The sequence below is a fragment of the Macrotis lagotis genome, chromosome 8, assembly GCF_037893015.1.
Source record: "Macrotis lagotis isolate mMagLag1 chromosome 8, bilby.v1.9.chrom.fasta, whole genome shotgun sequence".
Classification (NCBI taxonomy): Eukaryota; Metazoa; Chordata; class Mammalia; order Peramelemorphia; family Peramelidae; genus Macrotis; species Macrotis lagotis.
Genome location: NC_133665.1, coordinates 66,658,182 through 66,677,838, shown reverse-complemented (window position 1 = coordinate 66,677,838; position 19,657 = coordinate 66,658,182). Strand labels below are relative to the sequence as shown.

Here is a 19,657-nt window from a genome sequence, read left to right as displayed (position 1 = left end):
CTTATTGTTTTCTTATATAATATACCCTACCCCTAGTTATATTTATGATTAAACTACATTTCTTACCCTGTACTGTCACCAAAACACCATTTTGGCTTCCAGTAGTAGAGTTTCAATTGGGAATGACTCCTAAGGTCTTCAGTCTTGGCAGAAGCCAAGCATACCAAACCTGACTGAATTGGGGGGAAAATTATTCTTGAATATTCAAACTATGTACGGTAATTGTTTTACTTTCAGTGTTTTCTAGCCTTTTAAAGTAATTCATTGCTTTCTGTAGTTCTAAAATTTGTGCTTGACTATAAAAATTCACTGTTAAGAGCCCATTATCAGTGGTGTAGTTTAACAAATTAATTTATTTTATAGACATGTTGTAATAAAGAAGAAACAAAGTCCCTTTAGTAACATGATATGACAGCAGTTTAAGCTTACTGAAGCAGCCCCAAATTTTTTTTAAATGTTTCTGTGAGTGCAGTATAGAGTAATGAAAGTGAATAGATTGTCAACCTGGCCCATAAAGAGACCTAATTAGTTGAAAATTTGAGTACAAAGTGTATAAGTGGACTTTAATATTTGTGATATTTAATAGTAGAGAAGTTCCACTAGAATTTATAGGACTTTTTACTTTTGAGTAAAAAATTAATATCTACCAGATTTCAAACTCTATGAGAAAAGGGTTCAACTAAATGTGTGCCTTCCTTACAGTGCACTGCTTTCTGGGCTCATAAGGGTTTGTTGAAGGTACTTGGATTTTTGGGTAATGTGTTAACATACATAATAGTATTTATTTATTTGTTTATTTTTGATTTTTTTTTTTTAGGGTTTTGCAAGGCAATGGGGTTAAGTGGCTTGCCCAAGGCCACACAGCTAGGTAATTATTAAGTGTCTGAGGCCAAATTTGAACTCAGTTACTCCTGACTCCAGGGCTGGTGCTCTATCCACTGAGCCACCTAGCTGCCCCCATAATAGTATTTAAACACTGCGGTTCCAATTACATTTTCTAAAGTAAACACTGAAAAATTTGAAAACTCTGTATAGTCATTTAAATCTGTTACATATTTAGAGTATTTAAAATCTCTGTGATAGAGGTGTCAAAAATACATAGCCCACAACACCAATCAGATTAAAATGCAATTGGAATGTATTTAACAAATAATTAAAAAATATCATAAAACATTCATAATTTCAAAGTCAACACACTGAACACCAATGCTCTGGAGAATGAAAATCTTTGAATTTAATGTTAAAATGTCATTTCAAGTTTTTATTTATTGACTTCAAGATGTTTAAATGATCATCCTAGATGCTGAAATTGCATTAAATTTCACCATTTATATTTTGCCTAAACTTTTTTGGGGGGCAGAGCTTATCCATTGTGCTTCTGGACTAAAGAGAGACTTCACATGCTTAAATAATTGTTTTGGTGCCTCTCTATTAGATAATTATGGATTACAGTAGAACATATATTCTGTGAAGGCAGGGGAATACATTTTAAGCTTTTTATATTTACATCCCCTCTTCCCACCCATCTAATAGTATCTGAAAAAAAATAGGTACTTTATAAATACTGTTGAGCTAAATTGAATGCACTTCATAAAGAGATTCCTAAGAGCTTGTTTTGTGATAAATTTAAAAATACATATTAGCAAGTGAAACTTTTGTATAATGGGCATTAGTAATCTGTCCAATGTTACTTAAGAAAACTTCAAAATATTCTTTTCAGTTTTTCATGAATGAACTATAGTTTTGAAATAAAATTTTTAATGTAGTACTATTCATTCTACAACATGTGGAATATGTTCTTAAAAAACAAAGAAAAAATTAGTGAATAGAATAATGTTTTACAAACATTCTTATTTGAAAATTTGAAATTATTTTTCAGTATTCTTGTTCATATGGTTTATACACACTTTGATGTTTCTTATCTGCTAATAAGCTTATATCAAATTTGGCTTCCCACACTGGTTGAAAATTTCTGGCTTTGTGATACCAAAGGATGATTCCAGTTTTCTTGATAATTTTAAAACATCAAATTTCTCTGTACAATGTTAATTTAAATACATATATTTCATTTTAAGGAAGATTGGTGTGTTCAGAATGAAGTGAAGGCAAGTTTGCCAGTTTCACGGAGTTTAGAAATTACTGCTTTTAATTTATGTGTTTGTTCTATGGTGAATAAATTATTTAATTGTTTTTATTTTATTAGGGTTTGGGGTTTTTTTTGTTTGTTTGTTTGTTTTTAGTTTTTGCAAGGCAGCAGGGTTAAGTGGCTTGCCCAAGGCCACACAGCTAGGTAATTATTAAGTGTCTGAGGTCGGATTTGAACTCAGGTACGCCTGATTCCTGGGCCAGTGCTCTATCCACTGAGCCACCTAGCTGCCCCTAACTGTAGTTTCTGCCAATGTCCAAATAAACACTGTAGCCCCATTATTAGGGAGTTAACTTCTAGACTCCAAGGGGTATTGTAAGCAGAGAGACATCCCTGCACTGCTACCTGTATTTTAGTTAGTGAATCTTTTAGTGGTAGTCTTTGACAGAATTTTTTGTGTTATTGGAAAGTATACTTTAGAGATAAAACCTTATTTGTTCTAATTGTGTTGCTACTTTGCTTGAATTATTTTTAAAGTATGTAAAATAATCCAGTGTAGATTTATAAGCATCTTCAGTTTTTAATAACATGCTTTAACTTAAGGAGCATGAATTAAACCTCACCATGTCTCCCAGAATCCCAAATTGTGAGATGATTTTCTGAGAAGTAGGCATATTGGAGATGAATTGTCATATGTTAAATATTTAACTAAATCTTAACCATCTCCATTAGTCTTGTTACCTCCCTTCATGTTTTCTTTTTCCTTGCATTTAAGATGAATAACATTTATTTCATATTCCAAAGATATGTTCACAGAATTACAGAAAGTTAGTCAGAAAAAAATAAATCATTTAATATAACTATCCTCTTAGAAAAAAAAATATAAAGAAAAGCAACATGAAAGGACTTGCCAGATGCCAGGTATCTAGGAATTTTTGGTTCAAGGACTTGATTCCAAATCTTCTACCCTTAAGTTCAGTGTTCTTTCTACCACATCACCTCCAAATATTCTTTTGCCTTTTCATCTCAATTTTTTCTCATCTGATTTCTTGGCACTTTTATTTACCTCAACTTCCCTCCTACATAATTATTCTACTTTGGTATTTTGTGTAAATATCTAGCACATTTTTTTTAAACTTTGCATCCCTTAGTGTTAAAGAGAATATTAGGAGCAACCACTGAAGCAGAGATAGCAAGAAATCACCAAAAAGTGATAGATTAAAGTGAGTTCCTTGTCTCTGAATAGTTAATAGGATTTCTGAAGTTTTTTTTTATGTACAAAAAGGAAAAGAGACACTCACTGAAGTTTTGTTTGTTTTTTTCAACTTCCCTGTTGTTGCATGATAGTATTCTCATAGCTGGACTATCTTTGGAAAATCCCAAACTACAGTTAGAGAATGTATTTGTTGTTAAATGATGGGTACCAATTTGAAATTTTACTGGTAGGCAATCTATTTTAATTGATAGAAAGTTTCTTTTTTTCTTGCTAAAAATAAAAACCAGTAGATACAGCAGCTATGCCTACCTAAAGATCACTGTAGATGTCTTAATTCAAATATAAACATAGAAATATCCCAACTTTCCCTGAATTTTCATGTGAAATTATGAGATCTTAAGCATTCTTTTATTTTTTGATGTTTCACTAAACTCTGAAGTTTATTTTTTTTTAACCAAATAGAATAAGCTTTTACAGAAAACTATAATTTTATATTGTTTTATGTTTTTCAACCTCTTTTGGGATCTTTATTTTCATTTTTTGAAGACTTCATGACCTTTTGTTTACAGTATTAACTTCAATTTGTATTACTAAAGTTAAAATGCTAGAGGATACAATTCTCATCAAATATTTAAGTGTATTCAACTGTCTCATTTTCCTGAAACTTCACCACTGGGTTTATATCCTTAATATCCCAAGTATAGCATGATCTGAAAATTTCAAAAAATTTAGATGTTAGAATCTATAATTGAAATGTATATCATAATCTTTTTATTTTACCAAATTAGTTGAATAATTTTTATAGATAAATTTTCAATATTTATGTATGTTTAGCATTTTGTTCCTTTGTTAGAAATCTCTCACTGTGACTTGTTTTTAATAGGATGTGTCTTGAATTGTGGGCAGATCACTCTAGAAGAGTATTAAGCTCTTTAAACATACTGGTCAGACTCATAAAGGAAAGCCTACAGGTTTATTAACACTCCTTAGCCTGAAAGCACGGCATACCCTTTTAGGTTGCACAGCAACTGACTCCTAGCAACCATAATAGATTGAATTTCTAAGAGTGACCAGGCCAGATGTAATAATAAACCAAGAGGTACAAACAGTTGTCATGGTTTTCTTCTCAGAGTAAACTAGTCTGACTTGGGGAAGCTTTTTTCCCAAAGATGGCAAACTTGCAAAACTAAGGCTGCTTGTGCCCAGGACTTCTGTAATAATAGTATTGTATAAAAAGCCACCATTAAAAAAAATAATTATCAGGAAACTGAAAGTAAAAGTGGAAAGGATTATCATGTAAAATAATTTTGAAGAAAAATAATTAAAGATCTTCACAGTCTTGTTATTTTAAAAATATTATTGTAGCAAAATAAGTCACACTGTAGATTTGAACTTCTTTAGTCAAAGAGCTATATTATTCATTTCTTTGGTTTCCTTATTCCAATTTCTTCATTTGAATTTTGTATCCATTTACAATCCCAATTTAATCAATGCTCTTTTCAAATACAAACCTTGTTTAAAACTACTACTAAGTGCAAATAGATCTTTTTTAACCAATAAAATAGTTAAGAATTTATGTAACAGTTTATGAAATTTCTACAAATTAATGAAAATTGGAATATCATTAAAAGAATGAAATGAATTAAATGCACTATTTTTACCTGTGATTCAAGATAATGATATTATTGATGCTTATCAACTATTTTTAGAGGGTAACTTCATCAGAAATTTCTCATGGTCTTTTCATATAGTCATAGACATTTGTTAATATAAGTTTGAATAGAAGAGTAATTTGGATACATTTACAACCAGAGACAGGCCATATCCATCAATAGAAATATCCTGATGATGTAGCTTGGATATAGCTTGGGTTAGGAATAGAACTACAGCCTTTGACAGCAGTAAAGCTGTAAATATACAAACATGCTAATACCCTTCATTTGTTCATCTTTTGTGTCAGCATTTGGAAAAGATTGTTAAAGTGGCAGTTATAGTAAAGACTGGCAATTACAGTAAAGAGCAGAAATTAGGTATTTGTGACCTATTATATTTCATTAAAAGACTTCCTTATTAAAATGGCACCATTTACTTTGATTACTTGACAGCTGCCCTAAACAAATTAGAAAACACACCGCTTTAGCTAAAGGTAAAATCAATCTCTCAAATAAGTGCATAGCACAGAACCACTAAATGATATGTATAGCATATACTACTTTTAAAACAAATTTTCTTTAAGTAGATATATTTATTAATTATGTTGGATGCTATTTTGAATCTCTATAATAATGGGTTGATTGCATTGCATTTTCCCATTGAAATATTTTATAACAACTACTTTCTTCTCTAGAGTTGAATTATGAGTTATATGATCAGAGATCATTATTATCAGTGAAGCTTTTTCTGTCTGATGAATTATTTTCCTGAATATTAATGTAAATACCACTTTTGAATGATAAAGTACAGTGCTTTTGAAGTCATCACTGACATTTCAATTTGTGAAGTATTTTTAGTGGTTAATCATTCTGAATTTTGATAAGTATTTATATATATGCATGTATATATAATACCCTTTTAATAAAAGTATACCATGAGAATTACCTTTATAATAACTTTAATTCTTCCACATTTTTAGTTAGAAAAAGGTTTGATATTCATTAATCTTGAAATTTATCCTATATAGTGGGAAGAGTGTAAATCAGAATTAATCTAGGGTTAAAGTCCTAGCTTTATCACTTTTTTGATAAGAGACTTTGACTGTCTAAAACCTCTTAGTTACTTTGTTTCCTCATAGATGAAATGAAAGTAAGCTCCATTATTTACAAAATAATGTGCGTGAAAGAACTTTGTAAACCACATAAAGCATTAAGATGTTGGTTTAAACAATGCCTGCTATAACACTTTACAGAATAGCAATACATGTAAATTAATCTGTGTTACTATAATTTAACATTTGTTTACTGTATGCAGTATTTATAACTTCAGTATATTCTCATTTACTGGACTGAGTCAGTGTACATCAACAGTTGTCATCCATATAGGATAGAAGAGTTAGAAAGAAATCCAGAGGCCATCAGTCTAACTGTGGCTGAGTTCAACTCTGTTTCCTTTATTGATACACCTTGAAAAGTAGATTATCACACCTTTGCTTAAGGACCCTCATTGAAGGGAAAAACACTTTTGTCTTCACATCAAACATAATTCTGCCTTATATTTTCTTTTCACAGAGAGGTTCTTCAAATACCTTCAGATGATTGTTCCTTATTCCTCTAGTTTTATTTTTTTTTTCAAGCAAAATATCCGTTTAACTGCTAATTATATGACTTGATGTCAAAGACCTTTCACTATTCCAGTCTTCCCTCCTATGGGCTTTTTTCCCAAGCTAGGTAGCCTCTTGCTGTTTATCTTGGTTTTCAATTCCCTAACAGGCATTTTTGTTTTGCCTTTTCTAGTTCAAAGATCATTCTTCTTGTCAGGCAAACATGATTTTAATAGTTCCCTTTATCTTTTATCATTGCCCCATCCCTCCCAAAGAATATTCCTATTCATTTAATCCTCTTTTCCTCAATGCAGCTTTTAAAAAAAACCTTAGTCTTTAGGAACTTATATAGAGTTTTGGGCATTTGGATCCACTTAATGCATTTCATGTCACGTGACTTTTTGAAAGTGAAGTTCTAGAATGAAGACAATTTGAGAGGTCCCAACTGACCACTCTCCTCTAAACTGCTTTTGATTATAACTTCCCTTTGGATTTTCTACAACATTAATAAAGTACTTTTGCTCAACCAATGTAGAATTTTGAGGTTCCTTCAGAGACCTATAAACTGATGATTTCATAATATGGACATCACAGGAAAACTCCCTAATTGTGTAGAGGAAAGAAGAATGGTTTGGAAATCAAGAGACTCTTTTTTTGCCCCAATATTTACTACTGGATAACAACTAAATTTTAGTAAATAATGACCAAATTCAAACTTTAGCTTCTCACCTGTAAGATAGGAATAATACTTATTTTATCAATACCATAGTAGTTCTAATGATCAAGTCAGGTTATGTGAAAGAACTTTATAAACTGTAAAGCATTATATTCATTTTAGTCAAGTTTTATGGGAAAACAGTGACTTTTATGATGCTTTATTTTTTTCTTTTTATAAATATTATTGTAGATTCTCTGGAAAATGAGAAAGAAAGGAATAAGCTGCACCAGCTATGTTCCAGGCACTGAACCAAGTCCTTTATAAATATCTAACTGATATTTACAATTACCCTGCAAAAAAGGTGCTGTTATTATCCTCATTTTACAGTTGAGGAAACTCAGTCAAGCTTGTCATACATCATACAGCTAACAAGTATCTGGTGTCAGATTTGAACTCAGGTCTTCCTGACTCCAGACTTGAGACACTGTGCACTGTACCACCTATCTATTAACAAAATGATGTGAAGATGGCTTTGAGAGTTCTGGTCTCAGCTCCTTGTTCTCTCTACATTCAGTCCACTAGGGAACTCAGTCATGAACTTAAAAGGTCATATGTCTGATCCACTCATTTGACAGATGCAGAAACTGAAGACCATGTAGTTAAAGGACTTGCTAGAAATGACATACATAGAAAGTGTCAGAAACTGAATTTGAACCTGAGCCCCTTTACTCCAAATTTCATTTTAGTATGTCATTCCATCTACCCATTTCATCATCTCATACTCAGATACACACATCTCACACAAAATTAAACCTTTCTTTTCCCAAATAGTTCTTTCATATGAACCTAATTCATCCAGCAATTAGACTATCCTTCTAGTTTTTCATTCAGTAAATTTTTTTTTATTGCTCTGGACCTGTACTATCTCATCAAAAAGTCATCCTTTAAACTCCATTTGAAACAGTTTCCAAAGTGGGATTCTTGGAAGCGTCAATGGGGGAATGATAATTTCAGTTTTGGATATATTGGACTTCACTTGCTAACCAGACACCAAAGAGTAGATAGATAACCATTAGGGAGTTTTCAATATGGAATTTGACTTAAGGAAATTAAAGTTCATGGTATAAGTTTGTGAGTTGTCTTCTTGGTTAGAAAGATACTGTTAAGAGATTATATAGAACTAGTATAAAAGCCAGAAACATATGGCTTCAATCTCTATCTCTGATACATTCCTTATCCTTATTCAGTTTCAATATGAGAGTTCCAAAAGGAGCTGATAAAATCACATAAAAAGAGAAAAGGATACATCCTTGGAGTACACTCATAGTTAAGGGGCAGAAGATGGATGAAAGAAGAAATAGCTGAAAGGGTAAGGGAAGAACTGAGAGAGAGCAATTTTATGGAAGCCATATTAGGAGAGACTCATACTTCATAAGGAGTAAAGGTAAAGAATGGTGAAAGCTATAGAAAGTTCCAAAGGAAGATTAAAACTGAGAAAAGGATGCTGAATTTAGCAATTAAGGGGAAATCATTTTCAATCTTAGTTGTTTCAGTGGCATCATGGAATCTTAAGCCAAGAATTCAAGGGAGAGAAGAACTGAGATGATTATAAAGAGATACAAGAATGTAATACAATTGTTTAGGCATGTTCAGAGACATAAGGCAAGATAGGTAAGATGGAACTAATTTATGGATGACTGAAATATAGGCTGAGGAGTTTAAATTTGTTCTGCAAGTAGGAAACATTTGTTGATGGGTTTAAATGAAGAGAGCAACAATTTAGAAATGTCAATAATGTGGCAGGCATGTTCAGGCTATGTTGTGGGAGAAGTGTAATAAATGAAGATGGATAAACTAGTTAAAAACATTCCAACATGATGAGTGTCTGGAATTGGTAGCAGCAAAAGAAGTTCATACCTAAAGGAGAAGGCAGAAAAAACTGAATCCTGAAAAGACAAATAGTTTAGCAAACACAGCCATATAATGATCATATTTGACAACATATATAACATTCTACTTCTTTTCTCCCCTTCTCTGGTGAGAGGATGGAGATATGATTTCTACCTTTTCTCTGGTACCAAGTTTGATTATTGTGATTGCTCAAAGTTCAGTTTCTTTTTAGTATTCTTTTCATTTATATTATTGTAGTGATTGCATATATTGTTCTTTTAGTTCTGCTTTTATTTTTTTATCTGTTCATAGTAATCACCTGTTTCTCTGAATTACTTACAGATGTTTTTTACTCTTTAGTAATAATTACATTTGATTTGACATCACAGTTTCTTGGCACCAGTGAGGTTTCTGATTCATTGATACTATGAAAGGTATGACTATGAACATGTTTATATATACATATATATATATATATATTTATATGTGTGTATATACATATATATATATATATATATATATATATATATATATATTGCATTCTGTTTTGACTTTCTTGGGTTATATGCCTAGAAATTTCAGATTCATCTTCATTGATGTAATAATTAAAGTCATGGGATAAATTTCAAGAGAAGAAAATAAGAATGCTAGGGAAAGAATATTAGAGAATATCAACATTAATGGTTTAGTAAAAGGAGTCATTGATAGAGACACAATGAATAGTCAGAGGATGTGAGATGAGAACTCTTTTAAAAAAAATCAGTATTTGATCCTCATTAATTGTTTCCTTAAGGGCAAAATAGATGATAGAACTGTGATGCAGAATCTTAGTTATTACAAATTCCATCCTCTTAATTCTTTGTTCCTAAATTATCCAAATAATACCTCTCCTGTTCTTTCTTTTTAACTTCCTGACATACTGTTGCTTGAGTGTTTAGTAGATTTTCATTTGAATTCATTACAAGAAGTAAACTTTAAGTTCTGCTCATTTAATTTTATTATCTCGGCTAAGTTTATTGAAGACCTGTGATTTCTTTACTGTGGATATATTCTGTATGACTCTTGCTCTATCAAAAAAATCTTTCTCTATAACTTTGTCTTAGATAATTGCCTATGAGTCAAGGAGTTCAACAAGGTTTGTAAATCTTAGAATAGGAAGTTGAACTTAGTTCTTCCTGATTATGAAATCTGCAATCTCTCCACCAAGGGACAATATATATCCTCTTTTCTCCACTCACTCAATCAACCACTCTCTCTAAGGTTCTCATTACTTTTCACCAGGACCATTGCAATGGTCTCCTAATTGCTCTGCCTCTTTAGTCTCTCCCATTTCAATCCATCATCCACACAGAAATCAAAATGATTTTCTTAACTCCTAGGTCTATCCATAATACCCACCTTCCTCAAATTCTTATTGTGCCCTCTTAACTCCAAAATAAAATACAAAGACCTCTGTTTAACTTCCTTCAAAACCTGACCCTTTACCATATTTATTCTGCTTCACACACAGTCCTGCTGCTGTGGTTTGCCCCTCATAGATGCACTTTGCACACTACATCTCCCATTCTCCCATTTTTACACTGACTTGACCACTATGCCTGCAATGGTTTCCACCCATCCCCCACCCCATATTTTCCTCTTAGTTTCCTAGGTTTCTTTCAGGAGGCCTGTTTCAGTGTCCCATTTGCTAGGACCTTCCCTTCAGAGACTACCTTTTAAATGCTCTATGTTATAAATGAAAAGAAAAACCTGCTAGAGTGAGAGAAAATTGTACATTTTATTCACGAACCTTGCAAGATACACCATACAAGGTACAGGTACTTCACCTAGGCATGAAGCATGAATTAGTCTTCAAAGTCAGGTAATTTATGGTCTTCAGAAACTCTTTCCCCTCCCTCTTGGATGTTCCTAGACTCTCAGAGTTTGAGTTACAATATAAGAGGTCCACTCATTCCATGACATGCTCTTAACTTGATCCCTTCCCACATCATAGGAGACATAATATGCTAAAGAACCCCTATCCTCACAGGGGGTGTGTGGATTAATATTCAATTACCTAATTATATTAGGTCAAGATCTCTAGGTCACTCTTGACCAGTTGAGAACTGTGGTTTGGGGTTTGGTATCCCTGGAATGGGATTAGGAAAACTCTTCCAGTCTTGTGATTGGCTGGGCCATTCCCCCTTTGTAATGAATTCCCTAAGGGCTCCCCTCCACACCCTGTGAAGACCAACACCCTGTATTCCTCACACTCTATATATCTTACTTGCACTGAATTATTTACATGTTGTTCCACCATTATAATGTGACCCTTTCAGCTGGTTTTGTCTTCCTTTGAATTTGAAGATCTTAGCATGGAACCTGACACATAGTATATTCTCAATAAATGCTTGTTAGAATTTATTTAGGAAAACATTTCAGTTTTATTTTGTGATACCTTAATGAACTTCAAGTTATGGTCATAAAGTACTCAGTTTTGGGACCCTGAGTTTTCAGAGATTACTAAAATCATCTAAATCAAGAGCTCTAAAAGTGAACTTATCTAAAGGAAGTTTGTCTAGATAGAAATATATAGCATTTGAACTTAATGATGAGGTTAACCAGATTAACCCAAACTGTATAACTGGTACTTAATGTGTAAAGAAAAGCAGCATGGTTTAATATTATGTTTAAATTGTTTTTTCAGTATTAGTGGTAGAAATATAGGGATCAAGCATGATTCTGCTAGAAAGTTCCTTAAGCTAATATACCAAGTTATAATAGATACATTTATTGTGCCACAATAAGTTCTCCGCAACATTTTAGTCAATTTTATAGAGCAAAATTAAATGTTAAAAAAGAATAGCAACTGTATAGAGATCATGAATTAAAACCATCATCATTTTGAAGCACATTTTATGCTAAACTTTGGACAAAGTGAATTCAGTGAGCCTAAAAGCCTATCTTTCATAAGTATACAAATTGAGATTCATATACATATATAAACCAAATGCAGACAACAGAAAAAAGACAAACAAAAAGCATAAGCAGACATTAGAATGAATAGTAAGGTGTGTATATATATATATATATATATATATATATATATATATATATATATATATATATCATGAATAAGTCCTTATTAAGGGTGATTGGAAATTAAAGAGATTAGCCACCCTGATTTTCTTAGGATAAGTCAATTTATAAGGAAGGGTCCCTTCTCTCTGGACTTGTTCCCTCATTTTAAGATAACAGGATTGCACTACATAGTCTCAAGGACCCTTCTAGTTCTAGAGTCTACATTTGAAATGAATTAAGAGAAAAAAAAGTATTCCTTTTCTGATCAATCCCAGAAGATTTCTTGAAGAAGAGAGATTGTTGGAACTATTTCAATAGTGGGAAGGATGACTTGTTAGACTGGCAAATGAACATTTATTATGCTCCTATGTGCAGGCATTATGCTAAGTGCTTTACAAATAATTACCTCATTTTAGATGGGAGCAAAGGACATTTTGGACATGTTATATTACAGCTTTGAAGGCTATAGAATAAAGAAGTGAGATGAATAAAGGGGATTTTGAGTTGTTACTCTTGAGATAAAGGTAATTTTAGAACATAGGATGAGATTATAAAGTCATCAGGACACTAATGAAGGACAATATGAAAATGAGTCGCTGAGTTTTTCTAAGAAGTCATTTGGTTAATGTGGTTAAAATAATATGTGGAGAAAAAAGACAACTTGATAAAGAGTTGTGTTTTCTGAAGAAATGATACTTTAAGAAATGTTAAGTACCTGGTATGAGGCAATGGAGTTATTAGAGAAAGGTAGTTGACAGCAGAAAATTATGTGTACAAAAGAGACAGGACTTAGCAAATCAATTGAGCACTTGTACTAAAGAACAAAGTAAAACTGAGGATTATTCTAAAGTTCCTAACTTGGGGTGGTAGTTGAATGATGGCATTAACCATTGTTGGATAAATGAGTGAGGGTAGTAGTCTATACAAATGTATAAATTTAGCAGGATTAATTTGAAGAATCATTCATGTTCAGATATGGTAAATGTCATCATTTAACTCTGCACAGGAAATTAAAAACATGATAAAAAACAAATGAATCTTCTGTTCTTAATAACAATCAATGTCCTATGTAATATATAATTGGAAAATCCAACTATATACATTTTATGAAGATAGTAAGGCCATGGTAACATAAGATCTCATTCATACAAGTAGCTAGGTTGAAGTAGAGGTTGAAACTACCAAGTTTTTTTTTGTAAAAAATTTGATTTGTTCTTAGTGACAAATTACTGCATTTGTGCTTTATCTGCTTAGACAGAATGTATCTGTGGTTATTTTAGTTTACCCATTTTTAAGTTACCTTAAATATGTACATTTAGAGTTCTTTTTGCTCATATGTACTCAGCTGTGACTGTTTACTGTGTTATTCTTGCAAGTAAAATGAGTAATTTCAAAATGTATGAGAACATCACCATTACCAAACAAATGTAAAGTTTGGTTGATAAATGAGTTGAACTGTAGTGTTACAGAAATGGTAGGGTTTACTACTTAATCTATAATAAATTGAACTATTATGATATGGATCAAAATTAGTTTCAAAATTTGCTTACAAATGCAAACAAATGTATATGTATGTATACACACACATACACATGTCATTAGTGCTTTTAGATTACATTAATGATAGTAAAAGACTAAAAATAACATTCTTTTTCCAATTAACTAAAGAATTATCGTAAGCCTCTGTAACAGTCAAATTATCATGAATACTTGATTAATTTCTTAAGTCTTATGACCTGGCTCTCTATAACTTTTATTTTTCTGAAAATCCCTACTTAATTGTATTTAAGGAAAGTAAACATATAATGTCAACTGCTTTTGTATGTTTACCTTCCAGTGTTTTAAATTGAGAAGTCAGTGAAAGAAGAATATAATGTGTTCTTCTGCCTTTCTACCTCATGATTTGAAAAAGCATATTCTTTTGATGTCTCCTATTACTCAGGATTTCTTTTGTCCTTTGTTATTTGAATTTTGAAAAACTGTAAAGTCTTCTCTCCAAAAACAAAAGCAATAGATTTATTTTGGTAAAGTGATCATTTAAAATGTATTTTAATATTTTGAAGTGTAATAATTTTACTCAAAAGAAACCAAGACAAATATTGTACATAGATATTAATTTATATCCTTTTATAAGAACTCAGTGGTTTTCTTCAAAAGATAGTATTTTGGGTCAGCTAGATGGCACAGTAATAGAATGCCAGCCCTGGAGACAGTTCAAATCTTGACCTCAGATACTTGATCCTTACCAGCTGTGTGATTTTGGGCAAATCACTTAACCCCATTCATTGCTCTACAAAAACAAAACAGAAGTTACTGTTTTTCTAACCACCGAGAAATAATTTTATTAATCTTAAAAATAACTTTTTAATATTCACATGCCAAATTGGTGACTCTGGAGTTTTCATGGTTCATACATGCTTTATACAATTTGGTTTGTGGAAAGAATAAGTAATTTGTTCATATTTACACACACACACACACACACACACACATACACACACACATATATATGTATATATATATATATACATATATATGTGTGTATATATATATATATAGATAGATAGATATAGATATAGATATAGATATAGATATATGCTACATGCATATATCCAGAACTGCATAAATATCAAATTGGGATGGGGGGAATTTTTTAAAGACAAATTTAAGACCTACTGTCTTAAAATAAAATCTTTTTTTTTGCTTGATAAAACTATGATTAATTTGGGAAAGGGGGTTAAGTATAAAAGAAAACAGTACAAACTGTTATTCACACTATTATATGGTTACTGTTCATAATTTTAACTCCTTCAAATAGTCCTTAGCTTTTGTGGTATAACATAAACTGGAAAAGAATTTTATCTCATGCAAAAATTAAAGACAAGACTGTATTTGAAAATAATGGTTCTCACACTGAGCTTGTAGGAAAGCATTTAAAAAGAAAACAAGATAGCTGAAAGTGAAGGCAGGAATAGGAAAAAGTATTTTTAAGTTAACTTTTATGTGTTAGGTTCTTCTTGACAGATTTTTTTTTAGATTTTTCAAGGCAATGGGGTTAAGTGACTTGCCCATGGCCACATAGCTATGTAATTATTAAGTGTCTGAGGTCAGATTTGAACCCAGGTACTCCTGACTCCAAGGCCAGTGCTCTATTCACCATGCCACCTAGCCACCCCTTGACAGATTTTTAAAAAAAAGTTTTACTCAGGGGCAGCTAGGTGGTGCAGTGGATAGAACACCAGCCCTGGAATCAGGAGTACCTGACTTCAAATCTGGCCTCAGACACTTAATAATTACATAGCTGTGTGGCCATGGGCAAGTCACTTAACTCCACTGCCTTGCAAAAACAAAAAACAAAAAAAGTTTTTACTCAAAGAAGTTATTGGCAATAGATACTTAAGAGCTTTTTGTTTGTATGTTTTAAGGATTTTTGTTTTTTATTCCTCCCTACAGGTTTTCAGTAGCCTCTCAGGATAGTAGTTTTTGAAATGTCACTTGTTTAAAAGCATCTTCTAATAGAACTTAACTTTTATACCTCCCATTCTTAGTTATTAAGCAGAATTTAGTAGTCTAAAACTTAGAAAAAATATTTATCTCAGAGTTTAGAGCTGGAAGAGAGCTAAGTGGTCATCTAGCCCACCCTCTTCCCATTTTACAGTTGAACAAACTGAGTCCCAGAGAGTTTAAGGTACTTGTCCAAGCTCACACAAGTAGTAAGGGATCAGAATCCAAAATCATATCTATTAACTGTAGATCTAGTCTTGACTTATTGATTTATACCATGTTACTTTTTCTGAAATAGAAAGTATGTACAAGGAGGCACTGTTAGACCTCTGGGATATACTCAGATGAATAATACTTGATTTTTTTCTTCAAAGAACTCATACTCTAGGGGTGGTAAGAATATATTTACAGCAAATAATATTAATACAAGGGCAGTATATATTTTATAAGCTTTCTCATATATATATATATGTATAGTCTGATGATAAATTTATAAACAAATTCCTATGAAATTAGACTTAACTAACCATCAGGATAGTTTAAAGACATCACAAAGGGAAATGTCTGCCTCTTGATAATGCCCATATTTTACCCTCTCATGTAGTTCAGGCATTATATTATACTTTAAAGAATGGTAAGTTAAATGTATATGTGTATATTGATAGTTTAGGGTTTCAAAGGTGAAAAAAAAAACACTTTTTTTTTCCCAGTCACATTCAGAATAAAAGCAATGGACAAAAGTAGGAACTTTTCTTCAGATATTTTAACCAATGACATGGTAGCATGCAAATCAGGGAAATCAACTTATTCAGTAGAATAATTGGCTAACATACTTCTGATGTCATAATTCTACTACTTAATAATGGATTGATTATATAGAGAGCAGGTGTGTAAGCTTATGGTTCCACTTGAATAGACTTTTAAAGAGGAGCTGTCCAGTGGTATTTGGAAAGTCCAAAAGAAGATAGGAGGACAAGGCTCATCAGAGGGATGGGGATAGTGCTTGTGAGTACGTGTAGACAGCAACTCTGATCCTTGAGATTGTGTGCACTCACAAATTGCATCTTTGCCTTCTCAGAAAACTTAAGTGTACTAAGATTGCCCCCAGTATTTAAGGATGACAGAACTTTGCTATTAACATATCTTTGTTTTGTTACTCTTTGAAGAGGAGCATTATTCTATAAATTAATGGTGGTAATTTAAAAATAAGGAACCTGTGAATTTAAAATGGTATTATACTACTATAATTGTATTTACTTCACAAGAAAGTGATCTAGGTATTTTCACATTTTAAAGTGCTCATAATTTCTTATTTTTTTAAATGCACTTCTTAATTTTTTGATACTTTTTTTTATCCAGAGATAGGATATGTGACAATGAAGTAGAAGCTATAAAACTAAACTAGATAGAAAACTCAAGTTACTCTCTATTCAGTTTGATTTAGGGCAGTATGGTGCGATGGAAAAAGGGCTGAGCTTGAGTCCTAGCACATCATCTGAATGCTATCCTTTCCACTTCACATTTGTATTACTTAGGGCAAGTCAATCTCATCTCTCTGGGTCTCTGTTTTTTCATCTCTAAAGTGAGGGAATTAAACTAGATTGATGAACACTAAGGGCCCTTGATGCTCTAAATCTGTAAGCCTATTCCACTTTCTAAGTTCTCTATCCAGAGGAAGGAGAGACCTACTTCAAATCTCTACCCCGACATTAACCTCATGACCTTGGCTTCATTTTTCTGAGACTCATTTTCTTCATTTGTAAAATAGGAATTATAATACTCCTAAGAGTCCTTCACAGGGTGGTTGTGAGCCTCAATTATGAGATAATTTATGTGTGTGTGTGTGTGTGTGTGTATGAGGATTTTGACAATTCTTAAGTATAAGTTGTTGATTTTGTTCATATCCCATACCTTCTTTATTAAGGAAGCATATTGGAATGGTGATTGAGGGAAAATTCTCATGAGTTTTCTTGACAGAAACTGCACAGGCTATTAGGTATTGGAAAGGGGATCGGGAAAAATGAAAGTATCTCTTAGGTTTTACAGATAAAGTACTTTTTAAACTTTCATCATGAACCAAAATTATAGAATCATAGATTTAAGGCTGAAAGGAACTTTAGAGATTATCTAGTCCAACCTCCTCATTCTGTAACTGAGGAAACTAAGCCCCAGAAAGGTAGAGTGGCATGTCCCACCCCATACTGTTGGAGCAGGTAATTGGTAGGATTTGAAACAAGGTCCTATATTTTCAAAGGCAGTGCATTTTTCAGTGTACCATGAAGCCTTTTAATCCTAATGCTGAACGGGAAGGCCATTTGGGTCATATGTTTGCAAGTAAGATAAGCCATTCAGTTCTGTGTGTTTAAAATTGATATTTTTCAAAAGTGTCATATTTACAAAAATAAGTTAAGATATATATATATGTTGAGACTAATAATTATTTTGTATGGTTAAGAACAAAGGAAATTTTTGCCTGCTTTGGAAAAAAATTACATTGTAAAAACAATTTTAACATTTTTTTTTCAAATTTTGAGTACTAAGTTCTTTTTCTCCCTCCCTCACCGAAAAGGCAAATAATTTGACATAGGTTATACAAGTGTAGTCATGCAAAACACACTTCTGTCATTTGTGAAAATAAATATGGGTAAAACCCCAAGAAAAATAGAGAAAGTATCTTTGATCTGCTTTCAAGGCTCTAGCATTTCTTTCTCTGGAGATGAAAGGCACCTTTGATCGTGAGTCCGGCAGAATTGTCTTGAAACACTGCATTGCTAAGGATAACTAAATTGTTTATAGTGGATCATCGTACAATATTATTGTTACAGTTTACAGAGTTCTCTTGGCTTTGCACATTTCACTTTGCATCTGTTCATGTAAGTCTTTCCAATTTTTTCTGAAAACATCCTGCTCATCATTTCTTAAAGGAAATAGAATTGTATCACAATAAAATACAACTTGTTCAGTCATTTTTACCTTGATGGACATCTCCTCAATTTCCAATTCTTATTCTTTGTCCTCATTAAAAGAGCTGCTATGAATATTTTTTGTATATATAAGTATTTTTGTTTTTGTTTTTCATCTCTTTTGGGATATATATCTATAGGTGGCATTGCTAGGTCAAAGTGTGTGCATGGTTTTATAGTCCTTTGGACATAGTTCCAATTTGCTCTCCAGAATGGTTGAAATCACTATACAACTTCACCAATAGTACATTAGTGTTTTAATTTTCCCACATCTCTTCGAACATTTGTCATTTTCTTTTCTGCAATATTTACCAATTTGACAGGTATGAGATATATTGTTCAGCGTTTTAATTTGCATCTCTCATCAGTAGTGATTTATAACATTTTTTTATATGATTGGAAAGCTTTGACCATTTACCAACTAACGAATGGCCCTTATTTCTATAAATTTCACTCAGTTTTCTATGTTTGAGAAATGAAGTCTCTATAAAATTTATTTGCACAGTAATGATGGCCAATTTATATTTCCCTTAATTCTATTTTATGCCCTCTTCATCCTATTCTTTCTCTCCTTTTAACTTTTACATTTTCAAAAGTTTTTGCCTCAGACTTTCTTCTCCCCAAACTGCCCTACCTTCTATCAAGTCCCTCCCCTTCTCTTATCCCTTTTCCTACTTTCCTATATAAGATAAGATTGATTTCTATGCCCAATTGAGTATGTACCATTGTAAAATCTTTCAGGCCTCTTCAAATAATTTCTCCCATTCTACCTCTCCTTTTTCTCTTCTCCCAGTGTATTCCTCTTTCTCATCCCTTAATTTTTATTAATTTTTAAAATACACCATCACCTTCAATTCATACCTCTGCTTTCTGTCTATGTATACTCCTTCTACTGACCTAATAATGAGAAAGTTTTTAGGAGTTAAAAATATTTTCCCCATGGAGGAATATAAAAAGTCGAAACTTTATCAAACCCTTATGATTTCTCTCTCTCTCTCTCTCTCTCTCTCTCTCTCTCTCTCTC

At 32.2% G+C, this 19,657-nt stretch overlaps 1 protein-coding gene across 6 annotated transcripts in view; it reads left to right on the top strand.

Annotated features, from left to right (window-relative positions):
• Positions 1 to 19,657, top strand: part of RFX3 (regulatory factor X3) — a 358,977-nt gene that overhangs the window by 23,409 nt on the left and 315,911 nt on the right. For 2 of the 6 annotated variants that reach the window (XM_074197441.1, XM_074197446.1), the window contains exon 1: positions 12,222 to 16,675. The exons of the other annotated variants lie outside the window; for them this stretch is intronic. The gene's annotated coding sequence lies outside the window, so the exon portion shown is untranslated. Of the gene's footprint in view, positions 1 to 12,221; positions 16,676 to 19,657 lie in introns of those variants that run through there. 6 annotated transcript variants of the gene reach the window in all.